At 43.5% G+C, this 25,209-nt stretch overlaps 7 non-coding genes across 7 annotated transcripts; all 7 read left to right on the forward strand.

The window, feature by feature from the left end:
* Positions 1–1,275: 1,275 nt before the first annotated feature.
* trnav-cac (transfer RNA valine (anticodon CAC)) lies at positions 1,276–1,348 on the forward strand. The gene has a single exon. It is a non-coding gene; the product is annotated as a tRNA-Val (tRNA).
* Positions 1,349–5,622: 4,274 nt separating this feature from the next.
* Positions 5,623–5,695, forward strand: trnav-cac (transfer RNA valine (anticodon CAC)). The gene has a single exon. It is a non-coding gene; the product is annotated as a tRNA-Val (tRNA).
* Positions 5,696–9,968: 4,273 nt separating this feature from the next.
* Positions 9,969–10,041, forward strand: trnav-cac (transfer RNA valine (anticodon CAC)). Its single transcript has one exon. It is a non-coding gene; the product is annotated as a tRNA-Val (tRNA).
* A 2,674-nt stretch (positions 10,042–12,715) lies between these two features.
* trnav-cac (transfer RNA valine (anticodon CAC)) lies at positions 12,716–12,788 on the forward strand. Its single transcript has one exon. It is a non-coding gene; the product is annotated as a tRNA-Val (tRNA).
* Positions 12,789–15,463: 2,675 nt separating this feature from the next.
* Positions 15,464–15,536, forward strand: trnav-cac (transfer RNA valine (anticodon CAC)). Its single transcript has one exon. It is a non-coding gene; the product is annotated as a tRNA-Val (tRNA).
* A 4,273-nt stretch (positions 15,537–19,809) lies between these two features.
* On the forward strand, positions 19,810–19,882 carry trnav-cac (transfer RNA valine (anticodon CAC)). Its single transcript has one exon. It is a non-coding gene; the product is annotated as a tRNA-Val (tRNA).
* Positions 19,883–22,556: 2,674 nt separating this feature from the next.
* trnav-cac (transfer RNA valine (anticodon CAC)) lies at positions 22,557–22,629 on the forward strand. Its single transcript has one exon. It is a non-coding gene; the product is annotated as a tRNA-Val (tRNA).
* The last annotated feature ends 2,580 nt before the right edge of the window (positions 22,630–25,209 follow it).

Here is a 25,209-nt window from a genome sequence, read left to right on the forward strand (position 1 = left end):
CTCTGGATTAAATTCAATTTGCCACTGCTCTACCCCCTTATCAGTTGATTGATATCTTCCTGGAGTCTCCAGCTTTCTTCTTCATTATCAATCACACTGCCTATTTTAATAACACCTGAAAACTTCGTAATTATAACACCTATATTCAAGTTTAGTTCATTGATAAATACCATAAAAAGCAATGGATCTGGCACTGAAAACTGTGGAACCCCACTGGAAACATCCTTCCAGTCACAAAAACACCCATCAAACATTACCCTTTGCTTCCTGCCTCTGAGCCAAATTTGGATCCAATTTGCCACTTCGCCCTGAATCGCATGTGCTTTTACTTAGAAAATGCATAATCATTAAATGTTATCCTGCCTTCATGGGAAAACATCATTTATTGACTGATGATCTTCATTTGCACAACTAAAGAAATGTTAACTGAAGTGGAGTCCTTAATTGAATAACTTAGCTGTGCTCTGCACTTTACCTCTGAATCCATAAACCATTTTGGACACTGTGCTTTAGAAGTCTGCTTCAAAATGTTCATTGCTGGTAACATGTACATGAGACGTTCGAAACAGTGAGATAGACTGTAGTGCAAGGGACTGCTTATTGTGAAACAGCAAAGAAAATATGCATTCTGGAATAATAACATCGAAAAGAAGTGTGGCCCTAACAGCCAAAAAGAAGATGAAGTGCTGAGCCCTTCTCAGCAAAAAATTATTTTCCCAAACATTTCTCTGACCGAATCTTCACAAAACAAAAATGATGCTTTTAAAGTCATTAAACCCGAATTTTCGTGCACCCGAATCTTCTGAATCAGATGCCTCTCGTTGTGCCGACTGAATCCATGTCCCTTTCAATATTCTGCTGACATGCACACTATTAAATGTGCCACTAACTTATAAAATCGAAGAATAAGGGAATGGTTGCAGCCCGTCGAGCCCATGCCAACTCTCAACAAGTCTCACGCCCCTGTCATTTACCCACAGCTGTGCAATTTTTTTCATTCGGATATTTATCCAACTCCGTTTTGAAAGATAAGATTGAGTCTGACTCCACCGCCCTTTGGAGCAGTGTATTCCAGATTCTAACCACTTGCTGAGGAATGGCCACTCCTGTTCCTATGTATAAAGGCAGAGAAACACGGGATCAATGCCTGCCACACTCACAACCTTGCTAAATATAGCACCGTCATTCTATTCTCGTGACACAAGCTCCAGAAGTGTGGTCCAGCTGTTGAGGTTAAAGCTCTGGTTATGTTCCCAACAATGTTACTGCCACAGCGTTTCCGTAGTGTAGTGGTTATCACGTTTGCCTCACACGCGAAAGGTCCCCGGTTCGAAACCGGGCGGAAACATTATGCAAACGTGTTCAATTAATGATTGTATAAAATTAAATCATTCATATTAGTGGTTCAATATTAACAGAGTACAGTGTCTCACGATGCTGTTCCATTTGCTGATTTCTCTCTGCAGTTCTGTTCACACTCAAATTCTACACAGTGTCTCTCACTCCCTCCCGTTTCCAGCCCTGACGCTGGAGAAACCATATCTCAAAGCTGCACATTCCGTGCATTCAGGTCAGCTGTGAGAGATTATTAAAGGATCCTGCCACGCCACCACGCTTCACAACAGAAAATTAAAGCCACAAACAAACCCATCGAATAATCGCTCTTCCCCAGCTCCAGAGTGAGTGAGGGCGGGACAAGCCCTAACTTCCGCTCCCACACTCTCCAATCAACCGCTGCCGGCGGAAAGCGGAGAATGCAGCATCAAACAGCGGTTTACCGCCCTTCACTGGGCTGCAAAATGCCACCGTTCGAGACAACGCCCCCCGTACACCGAACAGCAGCCTCATAAGATGCTTCATCTCAGCTTCCTGACTTCGAGCCCCAGCTTGCACGAACACTTCTTCACTGGAAACACCATTAATTATCTGATTGCCACGTTTTGCATCATGAAAGTAATCCTTACCGATAATTATATAATCATAGAGGTTTACAGCATGGAAGGAGTCATTTAAGCCCATCGTATCTGCACCGGCCAACAAATGCCAAGTTTTAGGTGTGTACCCCTGCACCTTATTGCATTTCATGTGCACGTCTAAGAACTTGTTAAATGTGGTGAGGGTTTCTGCCTGCTTCAAAATGTTCATTGCTGGTAACATGTACATGGAAAGTTGGAAACAGTGAGATAGACTATAGTGCAAGGGACTGATTATTGTGAAACAGCAAAGAAAATATACATTCTGGAAGAATACCATCGAAAAGAAGTGTGACCCTAACAGCCAAAAAGAAGATGAAGTGCTGAGTTCTTTTCAGCAAAAAATTCTTTTCCCAAACATTTCTCTGACCGAATCTTCACAAAACAAAAATGATGCTTTTAAAGTCATTAAACCCGAATTTTCGTGCACCCGAATCTTCTGAATCAGATGCCTCTCGTTGTGCCTACTGAATCCATGTCCCTTTCCATATTCTGCTGACATGCACACTATTAAATGTGCCACTAACTTACACAATCAAAGAATAAGGGAATGGTTGCAGCCCGTCGAGCCCATGCCAACTCTCAACAAGTCTCACTCCCCTGTCATTTACCCACAGCTGTGCAATTTTTTGCATTCGGATACTTATCCAACTCCGTTTTAAAAGATAAGATTGAGTCTGACTCCACCGCCCTTTAGAGCAGTGTATTCCAGATTCTAACCACTTGCTGAGGAATGGCCACTTCTGTTCCTATGTATAAAGGCAGAGAAACACGGGATCACTTCCTGCCACACTCACAACCTTGCTAAATATAGCACCGTCATTCTGTTCTCGTGACACAAGCTCCAGAAGTGTAGTCCAGCTGTTGAGGTTAAAGCTCTGGTTATGTTCCCAACAATGTTACTGCCACAGCGTTTCCGTAGTGTAGTGGTTATCACGTTCGCCTCACACGCGAAAGGAAACCGGGCGGTAACATTATGCAAACGTGTTCAATTAATGATTAGATAAAATTAAATCATTCATATTAGTGGTTCAATATTAACAGAGTGCAGTGTCTCACGATGCTGTTCCATTTGATGATTTCTCTCTACAGTTCTGTTCACACTCAAATTCTACACAGTATCTCTCACTCCCTCCCGTTTCCAGCCCTGACGCTGGAGAAACCATATCTCAAAGCTGCACATTCCGTGCATTCAGGTCAGCTGTGAGAGATTATTAAAGGATCCTGCCACGCCACCACGCTTCACAACAGAAAATTAAAGCCACAAACAAACCCATCGACTAATCGCTCTTCCTCAGCTCCAGAGTGAGTGAGGGCGGGACAAGCCCTAACTTCCGCTCCCACACTCTCCAATCAGCCGCTGCCGGCGGAAAGCGGAGAATGCAGCATCAAACAGCGGTTTATCGCCCTTCACTGGGCTGCAAAATGCCACCGTTCCAGACAACGCTCCCCGTGCTCCGAACAGCAGCCTCATAAGATGCTTCATCTCAGCTTCCTGAGTTCGAGCCCCAGCTTGCACGAACACTTCTTCACTGGAAACAGCATTAATTATCTGATTGCCACGTTTTGCATCATGAAAGTAATCCTAACCGATAATTATATAATCAGTGAGGTTTACAGCATGGAAGGAGTCATTTACGCCCATCGTATCTGCACCGGCCAACAAATGCCCAGTTTTAGGTGTGTACCCCTGCACCTTATTGCATTTCATGTGCACATCTAAGAACTGGTTAAATGTGGTGAGGGTTTCTGCCTGCACCACACTTTCAGGCAGTGAGTTTGAGACCCCCACAAACATCTGCATGCAGAATGTTCACTTCAAATCCCCTTTAACGCTTACACTAATTACTTTTAAATTATGCAGCCTGGTTGTTGACCACTCCACTATGTGAAATAGACCCTTTTAATCAACAATATCTAGGCCCCTCCTATTTTTATACACCTCAATGCGGTCGCCCATCAGCCTCCTCTGTTCCAAGGAAAACAAACCCATCCTATCCAATCTGTCCTCATAGCAAAGTTGCTCCACTCCCGGCAACATCTACGTAAATCTCCTCTGTACCCTCTCCAGCGTATTCACGTTCTTCCTTCAATGCGGTGACCAGAACTGCACGCAGTACTCCAGCTGTGGCCTAACCAGAATTTTATACAGTTCTAGCATAACCCACTTGCTGTTCTGTTCCTTGCTTCTGCCAATAAATGCAACCATTCCATATGACTTCTTTATCAACTTTTCCAACTGGTTAGCTACATTCAGGGATCTGTGGACAAGCAATCCCAGTTACCTTTGTTCCTCTGCACTTCTCAATGTCATACCAGTTGATGTGTATTCCCTTTCCTTGTTCGCCCTCCACAAATGCGCGATCTCTCACATCTCTGGATTAAATTCAATTTGCCACTGCTCTACCCCCTTATCAGTTGATTGATATCTTCCTGGAGTCTCCAGCTTTCTTCTTCATTATCAATCACACTGCCTATTTTAATAACACCTGAAAACTTCGTAATTATAACACCTATATTCAAGTTTAGTTCATTGATAAATACCATAAAAAGCAATGGATCTGGCACTGAAAACTGTGGAACCCCACTGGAAACATCCTTCCAGTCACAAAAACACCCATCAAACATTACCCTTTGCTTCCTGCCTCTGAGCCAAATTTGGATCCAATTTGCCACTTCGCCCTGAATCGCATGTGCTTTTACTTAGAAAATGCATAATCATTAAATGTTATCCTGCCTTCATGGGAAAACATCATTTATTGACTGATGATCTTCATTTGCACAACTAAAGAAATGTTAACTGAAGTGGAGTCCTTAATTGAATAACTTAGCTGTGCTCTGCACTTTACCTCTGAATCCATAAACCATTTTGGACACTGTGCTTTAGAAGTCTGCTTCAAAATGTTCATTGCTGGTAACATGTACATGAGACGTTCGAAACAGTGAGATAGACTGTAGTGCAAGGGACTGCTTATTGTGAAACAGCAAAGAAAATATGCATTCTGGAATAATAACATCGAAAAGAAGTGTGGCCCAAACAGCCAAAAAGAAGATGAAGTGCTGAGCCCTTCTCAGCAAAAAATTATTTTCCCAAACATTTCTCTGACCGAATCTTCACAAAACAAAAATGATGCTTTTAAAGTCATTAAACCCGAATTTTCGTGCACCCGAATCTTCTGAATCAGATGCCTCTCGTTGTGCCGACTGAATCCATGTCCCTTTCAATATTCTGCTGACATGCACACTATTAAATGTGCCACTAACTTATAAAATCGAAGAATAAGGGAATGGTTGCAGCCCGTCGAGCCCATGCCAACTCTCAACAAGTCTCACGCCCCTGTCATTTACCCACAGCTGTGCAATTTTTTTCATTCGGATATTTATCCAACTCCGTTTTGAAAGATAAGATTGAGTCTGACTCCACCGCCCTTTGGAGCAGTGTATTCCAGATTCTAACCACTTGCTGAGGAATGGCCACTCCTGTTCCTATGTATAAAGGCAGAGAAACACGGGATCAATGCCTGCCACACTCACAACCTTGCTAAATATAGCACCGTCATTCTATTCTCGTGACACAAGCTCCAGAAGTGTGGTCCAGCTGTTGAGGTTAAAGCTCTGGTTATGTTCCCAACAATGTTACTGCCACAGCGTTTCCGTAGTGTAGTGGTTATCACGTTTGCCTCACACGCGAAAGGTCCCCGGTTCGAAACCGGGCGGAAACATTATGCAAACGTGTTCAATTAATGATTGTATAAAATTAAATCATTCATATTAGTGGTTCAATATTAACAGAGTACAGTGTCTCACGATGCTGTTCCATTTGCTGATTTCTCTCTGCAGTTCTGTTCACACTCAAATTCTACACAGTGTCTCTCACTCCCTCCCGTTTCCAGCCCTGACGCTGGAGAAACCATATCTCAAAGCTGCACATTCCGTGCATTCAGGTCAGCTGTGAGAGATTATTAAAGGATCCTGCCACGCCACCACGCTTCACAACAGAAAATTAAAGCCACAAACAAACCCATCGAATAATCGCTCTTCCCCAGCTCCAGAGTGAGTGAGGGCGGGACAAGCCCTAACTTCCGCTCCCACACTCTCCAATCAACCGCTGCCGGCGGAAAGCGGAGAATGCAGCATCAAACAGCGGTTTACCGCCCTTCACTGGGCTGCAAAATGCCACCGTCCGAGACAACGCCCCCCGTACACCGAACAGCAGCCTCATAAGATGCTTCATCTCAGCTTCCTGACTTCGAGCCCCAGCTTGCACGAACACTTCTTCACTGGAAACACCATTAATTATCTGATTGCCACGTTTTGCATCATGAAAGTAATCCTTACCGATAATTATATAATCATAGAGGTTTACAGCATGGAAGCAGTCATTTAAGCCCATCGTATCTGCACCGGCCAACAAATGCCAAGTTTTAGGTGTGTACCCCTGCACCTTATTGCATTTCATGTGCACGTCTAAGAACTTGTTAAATGTGGTGAGGATTTCTGCCTGCTTCAAAATGTTCATTGCTGGTAACATGTACATGGAAAGTTGGAAACAGTGAGATAGACTATAGTGCAAGGGACTGATTATTGTGAAACAGCAAAGAAAATATACATTCTGGAAGAATACCATCGAAAAGAAGTGTGACCCTAACAGCCAAAAAGAAGATGAAGTGCTGAGTTCTTTTCAGCAAAAAATTATTTTCCCAAACATTTCTCTGACCGAATCTTCACAAAACAAAAATGATGCTTTTAAAGTCATTAAACCCGAATTTTCGTGCACCCGAATCTTCTGAATCAGATGCCTCTCGTTGTGCCTACTGAATCCATGTCCCTTTCCATATTCTGCTGACATGCACACTATTAAATGTGCCACTAACTTACACAATCAAAGAATAAGGGAATGGTTGCAGCCCGTCGAGCCCATGCCAACTCTCAACAAGTCTCACTCCCCTGTCATTTACCCACAGCTGTGCAATTTTTTGCATTCGGATACTTATCCAACTCCGTTTTAAAAGATAAGATTGAGTCTGACTCCACCGCCCTTTAGAGCAGTGTATTCCAGATTCTAACCACTTGCTGAGGAATGGCCACTTCTGTTCCTATGTATAAAGGCAGAGAAACACGGGATCACTTCCTGCCACACTCACAACCTTGCTAAATATAGCACCGTCATTCTGTTCTCGTGACACAAGCTCCAGAAGTGTAGTCCAGCTGTTGAGGTTAAAGCTCTGGTTATGTTCCCAACAATGTTACTGCCACAGCGTTTCCGTAGTGTAGTGGTTATCACGTTCGCCTCACACGCGAAAGGAAACCGGGCGGTAACATTATGCAAACGTGTTCAATTAATGATTAGATAAAATTAAATCATTCATATTAGTGGTTCAATATTAACAGAGTGCAGTGTCTCACGATGCTGTTCCATTTGATGATTTCTCTCTACAGTTCTGTTCACACTCAAATTCTACACAGTATCTCTCACTCCCTCCCGTTTCCAGCCCTGACGCTGGAGAAACCATATCTCAAAGCTGCACATTCCGTGCATTCAGGTCAGCTGTGAGAGATTATTAAAGGATCCTGCCACGCCACCACGCTTCACACCAGAAAATTAAAGCCACAAACAAACCCATCGACTAATCGCTCTTCCCCAGCTCCAGAGTGAGTGAGGGCGGGACAAGCCCTAACTTCCGCTCCCACACTCTCCAATCAGCCGCTGCCGGCGGAAAGCGGAGAATGCAGCATCAAACAGCGGTTTACCGCCCTTCACTGGGCTGCAAAATGCCACCGTTCGAGACAACGCTACCCGTACACCGAACAGCAGCCTCATAAGATGCTTCATCTCAGCTACCTGAGTTCGAGCCCCAGCTTGCACGAACACTTCTTCACTGGAAACACCATTAATTATCCGATTGCCACGTTTTGCATCATGAAAGTAATCCTAACCGATAATTATATAATCATAGAGGTTTACAGCATGGAAGGAGTCATTTAAGCCCATCGTATCTGCACCGGCCAACAAATGTCCAGTTTTAGATGTGTCCCCCTGCACCTTATTGCATTTCATGTGCACATCTCAGAACTTGTTAAATGTGGTGAGGGTTTCTGCCTGCACCACACTTTCAGGCAGTGAGTTTGAGACCCCCACAAACATCTGCATGCAGAATGTTCACTTCAAATCCCCTTTAACCCTTACACTAATTACTTTTAAATTATGCAGCCTGGTTGTTGACCACTCCACTCTGTGAAATAGACCCTTTTAATCAACAATATCTAGGCCCCTCCTTTTTATTTACACCTTAATGCTGTCGCCCATCAGCCTCCTCTGTTCCAAGGAAAACAAACCCATCCTATCCAATCTGTCCTCATAGCAAAGTTGTTCCTCTCCCGGCAACATCTACGTAAATCTCCTCTGTACCCTCTCCAGCGTATTCACGTCCTTCCTTCAATGCGGTGACTAGAACTGCACGCAGTACTCCAGCTGTGGCCTAACCAGAATTTTATACAGTTCTAGCAAAACCCACTTGCTGTTCTGTTCCTTGCTTCTTCCAATAAATGCAACCATTCCATATGACTTCTTAACCAACTTTTCCAACTGACCAGCTACCTTCAGGGATCTGTGCACAAGCAATCCCAGTTACCTTTGTTCCTCTACACTTCTCAATGTCATACCAGTTGATGTGTATTCCCTTTCCTTGTTAGCCCTCCACAAATGCGCGATCTCTCACATCTCTGGATTAAATTCCATTTGCCACTGCTCTACCCCCTTATCAGTTGATTGATATCTTCCTGGAGTCTCCAGCTTTCTTCTTCATTATCAACCCACTGCCTATTTTAATAACACCTGAAAACTTCGTCATCATAACACCTATATTCAAGTTTAGATCATTGATAAATACCATAAAAAGCAATGGATCTGGCACTGAAAACTGCGGAACCCCACTGGAAACATACTTCCAGTCACAAAAACACCCATCAAACATTACCCTTTGCTTCCTGCCTCTGAGCCAAATTTGGATCCAATGTGCCACTTCGCCCTGAATCACATGGGCTTTTACTTAGATAATGCATAATCATTAAATGTTATCCTGCCTTCATGAGAAAACATCATTAATTGACTGATGATCTTCATTTGCACAACTAAAGAAATGTTAACTGAAAGAGAGTCCTTAATTGAATAACTTATCTGTGCTCTGCACTTTACCTCTGAATCCATAAACCATTTTGGACACTGTGCTTTAGAAGTCTGCTTCAAAATGTTCATTGCTGGTAACATGTACATGAGACGTTGGAAACAGTGAGATAGACTGTAGTGCAAGGGACTGGTTATTGTGAAACAGCAAAGAAAATATACATTCTGGAAGAATACCATCGAAAAGAAGTGTGACCCTAACAGCCAAAAAGAAGATGAAGTGCTGAGCCCTTTTCAGCAAAAAATTATTTTCCCAATCTTTTCCCTGACCGAATCTTCACAAAACAAAAATGATGCTTTTAAAGTCATTAAACCCGAATTTTCGTGCACCCGAATCTTCTGAATCAGATGCCTCTCGTTGTGCCGACTGAATCCATGTCCCTTTCAATATTCTGCTGACATGCACACTATTAAATGTGCCACTAACTTATAGAATCAAAGAATAAGGGAATGGTTGCAGCCCGTCGAGCCCATGCCAACTCTCAACAAGTCTCACTCCCCTGTCATTTACCCACAGCTGTGCAATTTTTTTCATTCGGATACTTATCCAACTCCGTTTTGAAAGATAAGATTGAGTCTGACTCCACCGCCCTTCAGAGCAATGTATTCCAGATTCTAACTACTTGCTGAGGAATGGCCACTCCTGTTCCTATGCATAAAGGCAGAGAAACACGGGATCAATTCCTGCCTCATTCACAACCTTGCTAAATATAGCACCGTCATTCTATTCTCGTGACACAAGCTCCAGAAGTGTAGTCCAGCTGTTGAGGTTAAAGCTCTGGTTATGTTCCCAACAATGTTACTGCCACAGCGTTTCAGTAGTGTAGTGGTTATCACGTTCGCCTCACACGCGAAAAGTCCCCGGTTCGAAACCGGGCGGAAACATTATGCAAACGTATTCAATTAATGATTAGATAAAATTAAATCATTCATATTAGTGGTTCAATATTAACAGAGTGCAGTGCCTCACGATGTTGGTCCATTTGCTGATTTCTCTCTGCAGTTCTGTTCACACTCAAATTCTACACAGTGTCTCTCACTCCCTCCCGTTTCCAGCCCTGACGCTGGAGAAACCATATCTCAAAGCTGCACATTCCGTGCATTCAGGTCAGCTGTGAGAGATTATTAAAGGATCCTGCCACGCCACCACGCTTCACAACAGAAAATTAAAGCCACAAACAAACCCATCGACTAATCGCTCTTCCCCAGCTCCAGAGTGAGTGAGGGCGGGACAAGTCCTAACTTCCGCTCCCACACTCTCCAATCAGCCGCTGCCGGCGGAAAGCGGAGAATGCAGCATCAAACAGCGGTTTACCGCCCTTCACTGGGCTGCAAAATGCCACCGTTCGAGACAACGCTCCCCGTACACCAAACAGCAGCCTCATAAGATGCTTCATCTCAGCTTCCTGAGTTCGAGCCCCAGCTTGCATGAATACTTCTTCACTGGAAACACCATTAATTATCTGATTGCCACGTTTTGCATCATGAAAGTAATCCAAACCGATAATTATATAATCATAGAGGTTTACAGCATGGAAGGAGTCATTTAAGCCCATCGTATCTGCACCGGCCAACAAATGTCCAGTTTTAGGTGTGTCCCCCTGCACCTTATTGCATTTCATGTGCACATCTAAGAACTTGTTAAATGTGGTGAGGGTTTCTGCCTGCACCACACTTTCAGGCAGTGAGTTTGAGACCCCCACAAACATCTGCATGCAGCATGTTCACTTCAAATCCCCTTTAACCCTTACACTAATTACTTTTAAATTATGCAGCCTGGTTGTTGACCACTCCATTATGTGAAATAGATCCTTTTAATCAACAATATCTAGGCCCCACCTATTTTTATGCACCTCAATTCTGTCGCCCATCAGCCTCCTCTGTTCCAAGGAAAACAAACCCATCCAATCCAATCTGTCCTCATAGCAAAGTTGCTCCACTCCCGGCAACATCTACGTAAATCTCCTCTGTACCCTCTCCAGCGTATTCACGTCCTTCCTTCAATGCGGTGACTAGAACTGCACGCAGTACTCCAGCTGTAACCGAACCAGAATTTTATACAGTTCTAGCAAAACCCACTTGCTGTTCTGTTCCTTGCTTCTGCCAATAAATGCAACCATTCCATATGACTTCTTAACCAACTTTTCCAACTGACCAGCTACCTTCAGGGATCTGTGGACAAGCAATCCCAATTACCTTTGTTCCTCTACACTTCTCAATGTCATACCAGTTGATGTGTATTCCCTTTCCTTGTTAGCCCTCCACAAATGCGCGATCTCTCACATCACTGGATTAAATTCCATTTGCCACTGCTCTACCCCCTTATCAGTTGAAAGATATCTTGCTGGAGTCTCCAGCTTTCTTCTTCATTATCAATCACACTGCCTATTTTAATAACACCTGAAAACTTCGTAATCATAACACCTATATTCAAGTTTAGTTCATTGATAAATACCATAAAAAGCAATGGATCTGGCACTGAAAACTGTGGAACCCCACTGGAAACATCCTTCCAGTCACAAAAACACCCATCAAACATTACCCTTTGCTTCCTTGTCTGAGCCAAATTTGGATCCAATTTGCCACTCCGCCCTGAATCACATGGGCTTTTACTTATAAAATGCATAATCATTAAATGTTATCCTGCCTTCATAGGAAAACATCATTAATTGACTGATGATCTTCATTTGCACAACTAAAGAAATGTTAACTGAAGGAGAGTCCTTAATTGAATAACTTAGCTGTGCTCTGCACTTTACCTCTGAATCCATAAACCATTTTGGACACTGTGCTTTAGAAGTCTGCTTCAAAATGTTCATTGCTGGTAACATGTACATGAGACGTTCGAAACAGTGAGATAGACTGTAGTGCAAGGGACTGCTTATTGTGAAACAGCAAAGAAAATATGCATTCTGGAATAATAACATCGAAAAGGAGTGTGGCCCTAACAGCCAAAAAGAAGATGAAGTGCTGAGCCCTTCTCAGCAAAAAATTATTTTCCCAAACATTTCTCTGACCGAATCTTCACAAAACAAAAGTGATGCTTTTAAAGTCATTAAACCCGAATTTTCGTGCACCCGAATCTTCTGAATCAGATGCCTCTCGTTGTGCCGACTGAATCCATGTCCCTTTCAATATTCTGCTGACATGCACACTATTAAATGTGCCACTAACTTATAAAATCGAAGAATAAGGGAATGGTTGCAGCCCGTCGAGCCCATGCCAACTCTCAACAAGTCTCACTCCCCTGTCATTTACCCACAGCTGTGCAATTTTTTTCATTCGGATATTTATCCAACTCCGTTTTGAAAGATAAGATTGAGTCTGACTCCACCGCCCTTTGGAGCAGTGTATTCCAGATTCTAACCACTTGCTGAGGAATGGCCACTCCTGTTCCTATGTATAAAGGCAGAGAAACACGGGATCAATGCCTGCCACACTCACAACCTTGCGAAATATAGCACCGTCATTCTATTCTCGTGACACAAGCTCGAGAAGTGTAGTCCAGCTGTTGAGGTTAAAGCTCTGGTTATGTTCCCAACAATGTTACTGCCACAGCGTTTCCGTAGTGTAGTGGTTATCACGTTTGCCTCACACGCGAAAGGTCCCTGGTTCGAAACCGGGCGGAAACATTATGCAAACGTGTTCAATTAATGATTGTATAAAATTAAATCATTCATATTAGTGGTTCAATATTAACAGAGTACAGTGTCTCACGATGCTGTTCCATTTGCTGATTTCTCTCTGCAGTTCTGTTCACACTCAAATTCTACACAGTGTCTCTCACTCCCTCCCGTTTCCAGCCCTGACGCTGGAGAAACCATATCTCAAAGCTGCACATTCCGTGCATTCAGGTCAGCTGTGAGAGATTATTAAAGGATCCTGCCACGCCACCACGCTTCACAACAGAAAATTAAAGCCACAAACAAACCCATCGAATAATCGCTCTTCCCCAGCTCCAGAGTGAGTGAGGGCGGGACAAGCCCTAACTTCCGCTCCCACACTCTCCAATCAGCCGCTGCCGGCGGAAAGCGGAGAATGCAGCATCAAACAGCGGTTTACCGCCCTTCACTGGGCTGCAAAATGCCACCGTTCGAGACAACGCTCCCCGTACACCTAACAGCAGCCTCATAAGATGCTTCATCTCAGCTTCCTGACTTCGAGCCCCAGCTTGCACGAACACTTCTTCACTGGAAACACCATTAATTATCTGATTGCCACGTTTTGCATCATGAAAGTAATCCTTACCGATAATTATATAATCATAGAGGTTTACAGCATGGAAGGAGTCATTTAAGCCCATCGTATCTGCACCGGCCAACAAATGCCCACTTTTAGGTGTGTCCCCCTGCACCTTATTGCATTTCATGTGCACATCTCAGAACTTGTTAAATGTGGTGAGGGTTTCTGCCTGCACCACACTTTCAGGCAGTGAGTTTGAGACCCCCACAAACATCTGCATGCAGAATGTTCACTTCAAATCCACTTTAACCCTTACACTAATTACTTTTAAATTATGCAGCCTGGTTGTTGACCACTCCACTATGTGAAATAGACCCTTTTACTCAACAATATCTAGGCCCCTCCTATTTTTATACACCTCAATGCTGTCGCCCATCAGGCTCCTCTGTTCCAAGGAAAACAAACCCATCCTATCCAATCTGTTCTCATAGCAAAGTTGCTCCACTCCCGGCAACATCTACGTAAATCTCCTCTGTACCCTCTCCAGCGTATTCACGTCCTTCCTTCAATGCGGTGACTAGAACTGCACGCAGTACTCCAGCTGTGGCCTAACCAGAATTTTATACAGTTCTAGCATAACCCACTTGCTGTTCTGTTCCTTGCTTCTGCCAATAAATGCAACCATTCCATATGACCTTCTTAACCAACTTTTCCAACTTTCCAGCTACCTTCAGGGATCTGTGGACAAGCAATCCCAGTTACCTTTGTTCCTCTACACTTCTCAATGTCATACCAGTTGATGTGTATTCCCTTTCCTTGCTAGCCCTCCACAAATGCGCGATCTCTCACATCTCTGGATTAAATTCCATTTGCCACTGCTCTACCCCCTTATCAGTTGATTGATATCTTCCTGGAGTCTCCAGCTTTCTTCTTCATTGTCAACCCACTGCCTATTTTAATAACACCTGAAAACTTCGTCATCATAACACCTATATTCAAGTTTAGATCATTGATAAATACCATAAAAAGCAATGGATCTGGCACTGAAAACTGCGGAACCCCACTGGAAACATACTTCCAGTCACAAAAACACCCATCAAACATTACCCTTTGCTTCCTGCCTCTGAGCCAAATTTGGATCCAATATGCCACTTCGCCCTGAATCACATGGGCTTTTACTTAGAAAATGCATAATCATTAAATGTTATCCTGCCTTCATGGGAAAACATCATTAATTGACTGATGATCTTCATTTGCACAACTAAAGAAATGTTAACTGAAGGAGAGTCCTTAATTGAATAACTTCGCTGTGCTCTGCACTTTACCTCTGAATCCATAAACCATTTTGGACACTGTGCTTTAGAAGTCTGCTTCAAAATGTTCATTGCTGGTAACATGTACATGAGACGTTGGAAACAGTGAGATAGACTGTAGTGCAAGGGACTGGTTATTGTGAAACAGCAAAGAAAATATACATTCTGGAAGAATACCATCGAAAAGAAGTGTGACCCGAACAGCCAAAAAGAAGATGAAGTGCTGAGCCCTTTTCAGCAAAAAATTATTTTCCCAAACATTTCTCTGACCGAATCTTCACAAAACAAAAATGATGCTTTTAAAGTCATTAAACCCGAATTTTCGTGCACCCGAATCTTCTGAATCAGATGCCTCTCGTTGTGCCGACTGAATCCATGTCCCTTTCAATATTCTGCTGACATGCACACTATTAAATGTGCCACTAACTTCTAGAATCAAAGAATAAGGGAATGGTTGCAGCCCGTCGAGCCCATGCCAACTCTCAACATGTCTCACTCCCCTGTCACTTACCCACAGCTGTGCAATTTTTTTCATTCGGATACTTATCCAGCTCCGTTTTGAAAGATAAGATTGAGTCTGACTCCACCGCCCTTTAGAGCAATGTATTCCAGATTCTAACTACTTGCTGAGGAATGGCCACTCCTGTTCCTATGTATAAAGGCAGAGAAACACGGGATCAATTCCTGCCTCACTCACAACCTTGCGAAATATAGCACCGTCATTCTATTCTCGTGACACAAGCTCGAGAAGTGTAGTCCAGCTGTTGAGGTTAAAGCTCTGGTTATGTTCCCAACAACGTTACTGGCACAGCGTTTCCGTAGTGTAGTGGTTATCACGTTCGCCTCACACGCGAAAGGTCCCTGGTTCGAAACCGGGCGGAAACATTATGCAAACGTGTTCAATTAATGATTAGATAAAATTAAATCATTCATATTAGTGGTTCAATATTAACAGAGTGCAGTGTCTCACGATGCTGTTCCATTTGCTGACTTCTCTCTACAGTTCTGTCCACACTAAAATTTAACACAGTGTCTCTCACTCCCTCCCGTTTCCAGCCCTGACGCTGGAGAAACCATATCTCAAAGCTGCACATTCCGTGCATTCAGGTCAGCTGTGAGAGATTATTAAAGGATCCTGCCACGCCACCACGCTTCACAACAGAAAATTGAAGCCACAAACAAACCCATCGACGAATCGCTCTTCCCCAGCTCCAGAGTGAGTGAGGGCGGGACAAGCCCTAACTTCCGCTCCCACACTCTCCAATCAGCCGCTGCCGGCGGAAAGCGGAGAATGCAGCATCAAACAGCGGTTTACCGCCCTTCACTGGGCTGCAAAATGCCACCGTTCGATAGAACGCTCCCCGTACACCGAACAGTAGCCTCATAAGATGCTTCATCTCAGCTTCCTGAGTTCGAGCCCCAGCTTGCACGAACACTTCTTCACTGGAAACACCATTAATTATCTGATTGCCACGTTTTGCATTATGAAAGTAATCCTAACCGATAATTATATAATCATAGAGGTTTACAGCATGGAAGGAGTAATTTAAGCCCATCGTATCAGCACCGGCCAACAAATGCCAAGTTTTAGGTGTGTACCCCTGCACCTTATTGCATTTCATGTGCACGTCTAAGAACTTGTTAAATGTGGTGAGGGTTTCTGCCTGCTTCAAAATGTTCATTGCTGGTAACATGTACATGGGAAGTTGGAAACAGTGAGATAGACTGTAGTGCAAGGGACTGATTATTGTGAAACAGCAAAGAAAATATACATTCTGGAAGAATACCATCGAAAAGAAGTGTGACCCTAACAGCCAAAAAGAAGATGAAGTGCTGAGTTCTTTTCAGCAAAAAATTCTTTTCCCAAACATTTCTCTGACCGAATCTTCACAAAACAAAAATGATGCTTTTAAAGTCATTAAACCCGAATTTTCGTGCACCCGAATCTTCTGAATCAGATGCCTCTCGTTGTGCCTACTGAATCCATGTCCCTTTCAATATTCTGCTGACATGCACATTATTAAATGTGCCACTAACGCATACAATCAAAGAATAAGGGAATGGTTGCAGCCCGTCGAGCCCATGCCAACTCTCAACAAGTCTCACTCCCCTGTCATTTACCCACAGCTGTGCAATTTTTTGCATTCGGATACTTATCCAACTCCGTTTTAAAAGATAAGATTGAGTCTGACTCCACCGCCCTTTAGAGAAGTGTATTCCAGATTCTAACCACTTGCTGAGGAATGGCCACTCCTGTTCCTATGTATAAAGGCAGAGAAACACGTGATCAATTCCTGCCACACTCACAAACTTGCTAAATATCGCACCGTTATTCTATTCTCGTGACACAAGCTCCAGAAGTGTAGTCCAGCTGTTGAGGTTAAAGCTCTGGTTATGTTCCCAACAAGGTTACTGCCGCAGCGTTTCCGTAGTGTAGTGGTTATCACGTTCGCCTCACACGCGAAAGGAAACCGGGTGGAAACATTATGCAAACGTGTTCAATTAATGATTAGATAAAATTAAATCATTCATATTAGTGGTTCAATATTAACAGAGTGCAGTGTCTCACGATGCTGTTCCATTTGATGATTTCTCTCTACAGTTCTGTTCACACTCAAATTCTACACAGTATCTCTCACTCCCTCCCGTTTCCAGCCCTGACGCTGGAGAAACCATATCTCAAAGCTGCACATTCCGTGCATTCAGGTCAGCTGTGAGAGATTATTAAAGGATCCTGCCACGCCACCACGCTTCACACCAGAAAATTAAAGCCACAAACAAACCCATCGACTAATCGCTCTTCCCCAGCTCCAGAGTGAGTGAGGGCGGGACAAGCCCTAACTTCCGCTCCCACACTCTCCAATCAGCCGCTGCCGGCGGAAAGCGGAGAATGCAGCATCAAACAGCGGTTTACCGCCCTTCACTGGGCTGCAAAATGCCACCGTTCGAGACAACGCTACCCGTACACCGAACAGCAGCCTCATAAGATGCTTCATCTCAGCTACCTGAGTTCGAGCCCCAGCTTGCACGAACACTTCTTCACTGGAAACACCATTAATTATCTGATTGCCACGTTTTGCATCATGAAAGTAATCCTAACCGATAATTATATAATCATAGAGGTTTACAGCATGGAAGGAGTCATTTAAGCCCATCGTATCTGCACCGGCCAACAAATGTCCAGTTTTAGGTGTGTCCCCCTGCACCTTATTGCATTTCATGTGCACATCTCAGAACTTGTTAAATGTGGTGAGGGTTTCTGCCTGCACCACACTTTCAGGCAGTGAGTTTGAGACCCCCACAAACATCTGCATGCAGAATGTTCACTTCAAATCCCCTTTAACCCTTACACTAATTACTTTTAAATTATGCAGCCTGGTTGTTGACCACTCCACTCTGTGAAATAGACCCTTTTAATCAACAATATCTAGGCCCCTCCTTTTTATTTACACATTAATGCTGTCGCCCATCAGCCTCCTCTGTTCCAAGGAAAACAAACCCATCCTATCCAATCTGTCCTCATAGCAAAGTTGCTCCTCTCCCGGCAACATCTACGTAAATCTCCTCTGTACCCTCTCCAGCGTATTCACGTCCTTCCTTCAATGCGGTGACTAGAACTGCACGCAGTACTCCAGCTGTGGCCTAACCAGAATTTTATACAGTTCTAGCAAAACCCACTTGCTGTTCTGTTCCTTGCTTCTGCCAATAAATGCAACCATTCCATATGACTTCTTAACCAACTTTTCCAACTGACCAGCTACCTTCAGGGATCTGTGCACAAGCAATCCCAGTTACGTTTGTTCCTCTACACTTCTCAATGTCATACCAGTTGATGTGTATTCCCTTTCCTTGTTAGCCCTCCACAAATGCGCGATCTCTCACATATCTGGATTAAATTCCATTTGCCACTGCTCTACCCCCTTATCAGTTGATTGATATCTTCCTGGAGTCTCCAGCTTTCTTCTTCATTATCAACCCACTGCCTATTTTAATAACACCTGAAAACTTCGTCATCATAACACCTATATTCAAGTTTAGATCATTGATAAATACCATAAAAAGCAATGGATCTGGCACTGAAAACTGCGGAACCCCACTGGAAACATACTTCCAGTCACAAAAACACCCATCAAACATTACCCTTTGCTTCCTGCCTCTGAGCCAAATTTGGATCCAATGTGCCACTTCGCCCTGAATCACATGGGCTTTTACTTAGATAATGCATAATCATTAAATGTTATCCTGCCTTCATGAGAAAACATCATTAATTGACTGATGATCTTCATTTGCACAACTAAAGAAATGTTAACTGAAAGAGAGTCCTTAATTGAATAACTTATCTGTGCTCTGCACTTTACCTCTGAATCCATAAACCATTTTGGACACTGTGCTTTAGAAATCTGCTTCAAAATGTTCATTGCTGGTAACATGTACATGAGACGTTGGAAACAGTGAGATAGACTGTAGTGCAAGGGACTGGTTATTGTGGAACAGCAAAGAAAATATACATTCTGGAAGAATACCATCGAAAAGAAGTGTGACCCTAACAGCCAAAAAGAAGATGAAGTGCTGAGCCCTTTTCAGCAAAAAATTATTTTCCCAATCCTTTCCCTGACCGAATCTTCACAAAACAAAAATGATGCTTTTAAAGTCATTAAACCCGAATTTTCGTGCACCCGAATCTTCTGAATCAGATGCCTCTCGTTGTGCCGACTGAATCCATGTCCCTTTCAATATTCTGCTGACATGCACACTATTAAATGTGCCACTAACTTATAGAATCAAAGAATAAGGGAATGGTTGCAGCCCGTCGAGCCCATGCCAACTCTCAACAAGTCTCACTCCCCTGTCATTTACCCACAGCTGTGCAATTTTTTTCATTCGGATACTTATCCAACTCCGTTTTGAAAGATAAGATTGAGTCTGACTCCACCGCCCTTCAGAGCAATGTATTCCAGATTCTAACTACTTGCTGAGGAATGGCCACTCCTGTTCCTATGCATAAAGGCAGAGAAACACGGGATCAATTCCTGCCTCACTCACAACATTGCTAAATATAGCACCGTCATTCTATTCTCGTGACACAAGTTCCAGAAGTGTAGTCCAGCTGTTGAGGTTAAAGCTCTGGTTATGTTCCCAACAATGTTACTGCCACAGCGTTTCCGTAGTGTAGTGGTTATCACGTTCGCCTCACACGCGAAAGGTCCCCGGTTCGAAACCGGGCGGAAACATTATGCAAACGTGTTCAATTAATGATTAGATAAAATTAAATCATTCATATTAGTGGTTCAATATTAACAGAGTGCAGTGTCTCACGATGTTGGTCCATTTGCTGATTTCTCTCTGCAGTTCTGTTCGCACTCAAATTCTACACAGTGTCTCACACTCCCTCCCGTTTCCAGCCCTGACGCTGGAGAAACCATATCTCAAAGCTGCACATTCCGTACATTCAGGTCAGCTGTGAGAGATTATTAAAGGATCCTGCCACGCCACCACGCTTCACAACAGAAAATTAAAGCCACAAACAAACCCATCGACTAATCGCTCTTCCCCAGCTCCAGAGTGAGTGAGGGCGGGACAAGTCCTAACTTCCGCTCCCACACTCTCCAATCAGCCGCTGCCGGCGGAAAGCGGAGAATGCAGCATCAAACAGCGGTTTACCGCCCTTCACTGGGCTGCAAAATGCCACCGTTCGAGACAACGCTCCCCGTACACCAAACAGCAGCCTCATAAGATGCTTCATCTCAGCTTCCTGAGTTCGAGCCCCAGCTTGCATGAATACTTCTTCACTGGAAACACCATTAATTATCTGATTGCCACGTTTTGCATCATGAAAGTAATCCTAACCGATAATTATATAATCATAGAGGTTTACAGCATGGAAGGAGTCATTTAAGCCCATCGTATCTGCACCGGCCAACAAATGTCCAGTTTTAGGTGTGTCCCCCTGCACCTTATTGCATTTCATGTGCACATCTCAGAACTTGTTAAATGTGGTGAGGGTTTCTGCCTGCACCACACTTTCAGACAGTGAGTTTGAGACCCCCACAAACATCTGCATGCAGCATGTTCACTTCAAATCCCCTTTAACCCTCACACTAATTACTTTTAAATTATGCAGCCTGGTTGTTGACCACTCCATTATGTGAAATAGATCCTTTTAATCAACAATATCTAGGCCCCACCTATTTTTATGCACCTCAATTCTGTCGCCCATCAGCCTCCTCTGTTCCATGGAAAACAAACCCATCCAATCCAATCTGTCCTCATAGCAAAGTTGCTCCACTCCCGGCAACATCTACGTAAATCTCCTCTGTACCCTCTCCAGCGTATTCACGTCCTTCCTTCAATGCGGTGACTAGAACTGCACGCAGTACTCCAGCTGTGGCCTAACCAGAATTTTATAAAGTTCTTGCATAACCCACTTGCTGTTCTGTTCCTTGCTTCTGCCAATAAATGCAACCATTCCATATGACTTCTTAACCAACTTTTCCAACTGACCAGCTACCTTCAGGGATCTGTGGACAAGCAATCCCAGTTATCTTTGTTCCTATACACTTCTCAATGTCATACCAGTTGATGTGTATTCCCTTTCCTTGTTAGCCCTCCACAAATGCGCGATCTCTCACATCTCTGGATTAAATTCAATTTGCCACTGCTCTACCCCCTTATCAGTTGATTGATATCTTCCTGGAGTCTCCAGCTTTCTTCTTCATTATCAATCACACTGCCTATTTTAATAACACCTGAAAACTTCGTAATCATAACACCTATATTCAAGTTTAGATCATTGATAAATACCATAAAAAGCAATGGATCTGGCACTGAAAACTGTGGAGCCCCACTGGAAACATCCTTCCAGTCACAAAAACACCCATCAAACATTACCCTTTGCTTCCTGCCTCTGAGCCAAATTTGGATCCAATTTGCCACTTTGCCCTGAATCACATGGGCTTTTACTTAGAAAATGCATAATCATTAAATGTTATCCTGCCTTCATGGGAAAACATCATTAATTGACTGATGATCTTCATTTGCACAACTAAAGAAATGTAAACTGAAGGAGAATCCTTAATTGAATAACTTACCTGTGCTCTGCACTTTACCTCTGAATCCATAAACCATTTTGGACACTGTGCTTTAGAAGTCTGCATCAAAATGTTCATTGCTGGTAACATGTACATGAGACGTTGGAAACAGTGAGATAGACTGTAGTGCAAGGGACTGGTTATTGTGAAACAGCAAAGAAAATATACATTCTGGAAGAATACCATCGAAAAGAAGTGTGGCCCTAACAGCCAAAAAGAAGATGAAGTGCTGAGCCCTTTTCAGCAAAAGATTATTTTCCCAAACATTTCTCTGACCGAATCTTCACAAAACAAAAATGATGCTTTTAAAGTCATTAAACCCGAATTTTCGTGCACCCGAATCTTCTGAATCAGATGCCTCTCGTTGTGCCGACTGAATCCATGTCCCTTTCAATATTCTGCTGACATGCACACTATTAAATGTGCCACTAACTTATACAATCAAAGAATAAGGGAATGGTTGCAGCCCGTCGAGCCCATGCCAACTCTCAACAAGTCTCACTCCCCTGTCACTTACCCACAGCTGTGCAATTTTTTTCATTCGGATACTTATCCAACTCCGTTTTGAAAGATAAGATTGAGTCTGACTCCACGCCCTTTACAGCAGTGTATTCCAGATTCTAACCACTTGCTGAGGAATGGCCACTCCTGTTCCTATGGAAAAAGGCAGAGAAACACGGGATCAATTCCTGCCACATTCACAACCTTGCTAAATATAGCACCGTCATTCTATTCTCGTGACACAAGCTCCAGAAGTGTAGTCCAGCTGTTGAGGTTAAAGCTCTGGTTATGTTCCCAACAATGCTGCTGCCACAGCATTTCCGTAGTGTAGTGGTTATCACGTTCGCCTCACACGCGAAAGGTCCCCAGTTCGAAACCGGGCGGAAACATTATGCAAACGTGTTCAATTAATGATTAGCGAAAATTGAATCATTCATATTCGTGGTTCAATATTAACAGAGTGCAGAGTCTCACGATGCTGGTCCATTTGCTGATTTCTCTCTGCAGTTCTGTTCACACTCAAATTCTTCACAGTGTCTCTCACTCCCTCCCGTTTCCATCCCTGACGCTGGAGAAACCATATCTCAAAGCTGCACATTCCGTGCATTCTGGTCAGCTGTGAGCTTTTATTAAAGGATCCTGCCACGCCACCAAGCTTCACAACAGAAAATTAAAGCCACAAACAAACCCATCGACTAATCGCTCTTCCACAGCTCCAGAATAAGTGAGGGCGGGACAAGCCCTAACTTCCGCTCCCACACTCTCCAATCAGCCGCTGCCGGCGGAAAGCGGAGAATGCAGCATCAAACAGCGGTTTACCGCCCTTCACTGGGCTGCAAAATGCCACCGTTCGAGACAACGCTCCCCGTACACCGAACAGCAGCCTCATAAGATGCTTCATCTCAGCTTCCTGAGTTCGAGCCCCAGCTTGCACGAACACTTCTTCACTGGAAACACCATTAATTATCTGATGCCACGTTTTGCATCATGAAAGTAATCCTAACCGATAATTATATAATCATAGAGGTTTACAGCATGGAAGGAGTCATTTAAGCCCATCGTATCTGCACCGGCCAACAAATGCCCAGTTTTAGGTGTGTCCCCCTGCACCTTATTGCATTTCATGTGCACATCTAAGAACTTGTTAAATGTGGTGAGGGTTTCTGCCTGCACCACACTTTCAGGCAGTGAGTTTGAGACCCCCACAATCATCTGCATGCAGAATGTTCACTTCAAATCCCCTTTAACCCTTACACTAATTTCTTTTAAATTATGCAGCCTCGTTGTTGACCACTCCGCTATGTGAAATAGACCCTTTTAAACAACAATATCTAGGCCCCTCCTATTTTTATACACCTCAATACTGTCGCCCATCAGCCTCCTCTGTTCCAAGGAAAACAAACCCATCCTATCCAATCTGTCCTCATAGCAAAGTTGCTCCACTCCCGGCAACAACTACGTAAATCTCCTCTGTACCCTCTCCAGCGTATTCACGTCCTTCCTTCAATGCGGTGACTAGAACTGCACGCAGTACTCCAGCTGTGGCCTAACCAGAATTTTATACAGTTCTAGCATAACCCACTTGCTGTTCTGTTCCTTGCTTCTGCCAATAAATGCTACCATTCCATATGACTTCTTAACCAACTTTTCCAACTGGCCAGCTACCTTCAGGGATCTGCGGACAAGCAATGCCAGTTACCTTTGTTCCTCTACACTTCTCAATGTCATACCAGTTGATGTGTATTCCCTTTCCTTGTTAGCCCTCCACAAATGCGCTATCACTAACATCTTTGGAGTAAATTCCATTTGCCACTGCTCTACCCCCTTATCTGTTGATTGATATCTTCCTGGAGTCTCCAGCTTTCTTCTTCATTATCAACCCACTGCCTATTTTAATAACACCTGAAAACTTCGTAATCATAACACCTATATTCAAGTTTAGATAATTGATAAATACCATAAAAAGCAATGGATCTGGCACTGAAAACTGCAGAACCCCACTGGAATCATCCTTCCAGTCACAAAAACACCCATCAAACATTACCCTTTGCTTACTGCCTCTGAGCCAAATTTGGATCCAATATGCCACTTCGCCCTGAATCACATGGGCATTTACTTAGAAAATGCATAATCATTAAATGTTATCCTGCCTTCATGGGAAAACATCATTAATTGACTGATGATCTTCATTTGCACAACTAAAGAAATGTTAACTGAAGGAGAGTCCTTAATTGAATAACTTATCTGTGCTCTGCACTTTACCTCTGAATCCATAAACCATTTTGGACAGTGTGCTTTAGAAGTCTGCTTCAAAATGTTCCTTGCAGGTAACATGTACATGGGACGTTGGAAACAGTGAGATAGACTGTAGTGCAAGGGACTGGTTATTGTGAAACAGCAAAGAAAATATACATTCTGGAAGAATACCATCGAAAAGAAGTGTGACCCTAACAGCCAAAAAGAAGATGAAGTGCTGAGCCCTTTTCAGCAAAAAATTCTTTTCCCAAGCATTTTTCTGACCGAATCTTCACAAAACAAAAATGATGCTTTTAAAGTCATTAAACCCGAATTTTCGTGCACCCAAATCTTCTGAATCAGATGCCTCTCGTTGTGCCGACTGAATCCACGCCCCTTTCGATATTCTGCTGACATGCACACTATTAAATGTGCCACTAACTTATACAATCAAAGAATAAGGGAATGGTTGCAGCCCGTCGAGCCCATGCCAACTCTCAACAAGTCTCACTCCCCTGTCATTTACACACAGCTGTGCAATTTTTTTCATTCGGATAATTATCCAACTCGTTTTGAAAGATAAGAATGAGTCTGACTCCACCGCCCTTTAGAGCAGTGTATTCCAGATTTTAACCACTTGCTGAGGAATGGCCACTCCTGTTCCTCTGTATAAAGGCAGAGAAACACGGGATCAATTCCTGCCACACTCACAACCTTGCTAAATTTCGCACCGT

This window comes from Pristiophorus japonicus, chromosome 3 (assembly GCF_044704955.1).
Source record: "Pristiophorus japonicus isolate sPriJap1 chromosome 3, sPriJap1.hap1, whole genome shotgun sequence".
Classification (NCBI taxonomy): Eukaryota; Metazoa; Chordata; class Chondrichthyes; family Pristiophoridae; genus Pristiophorus; species Pristiophorus japonicus.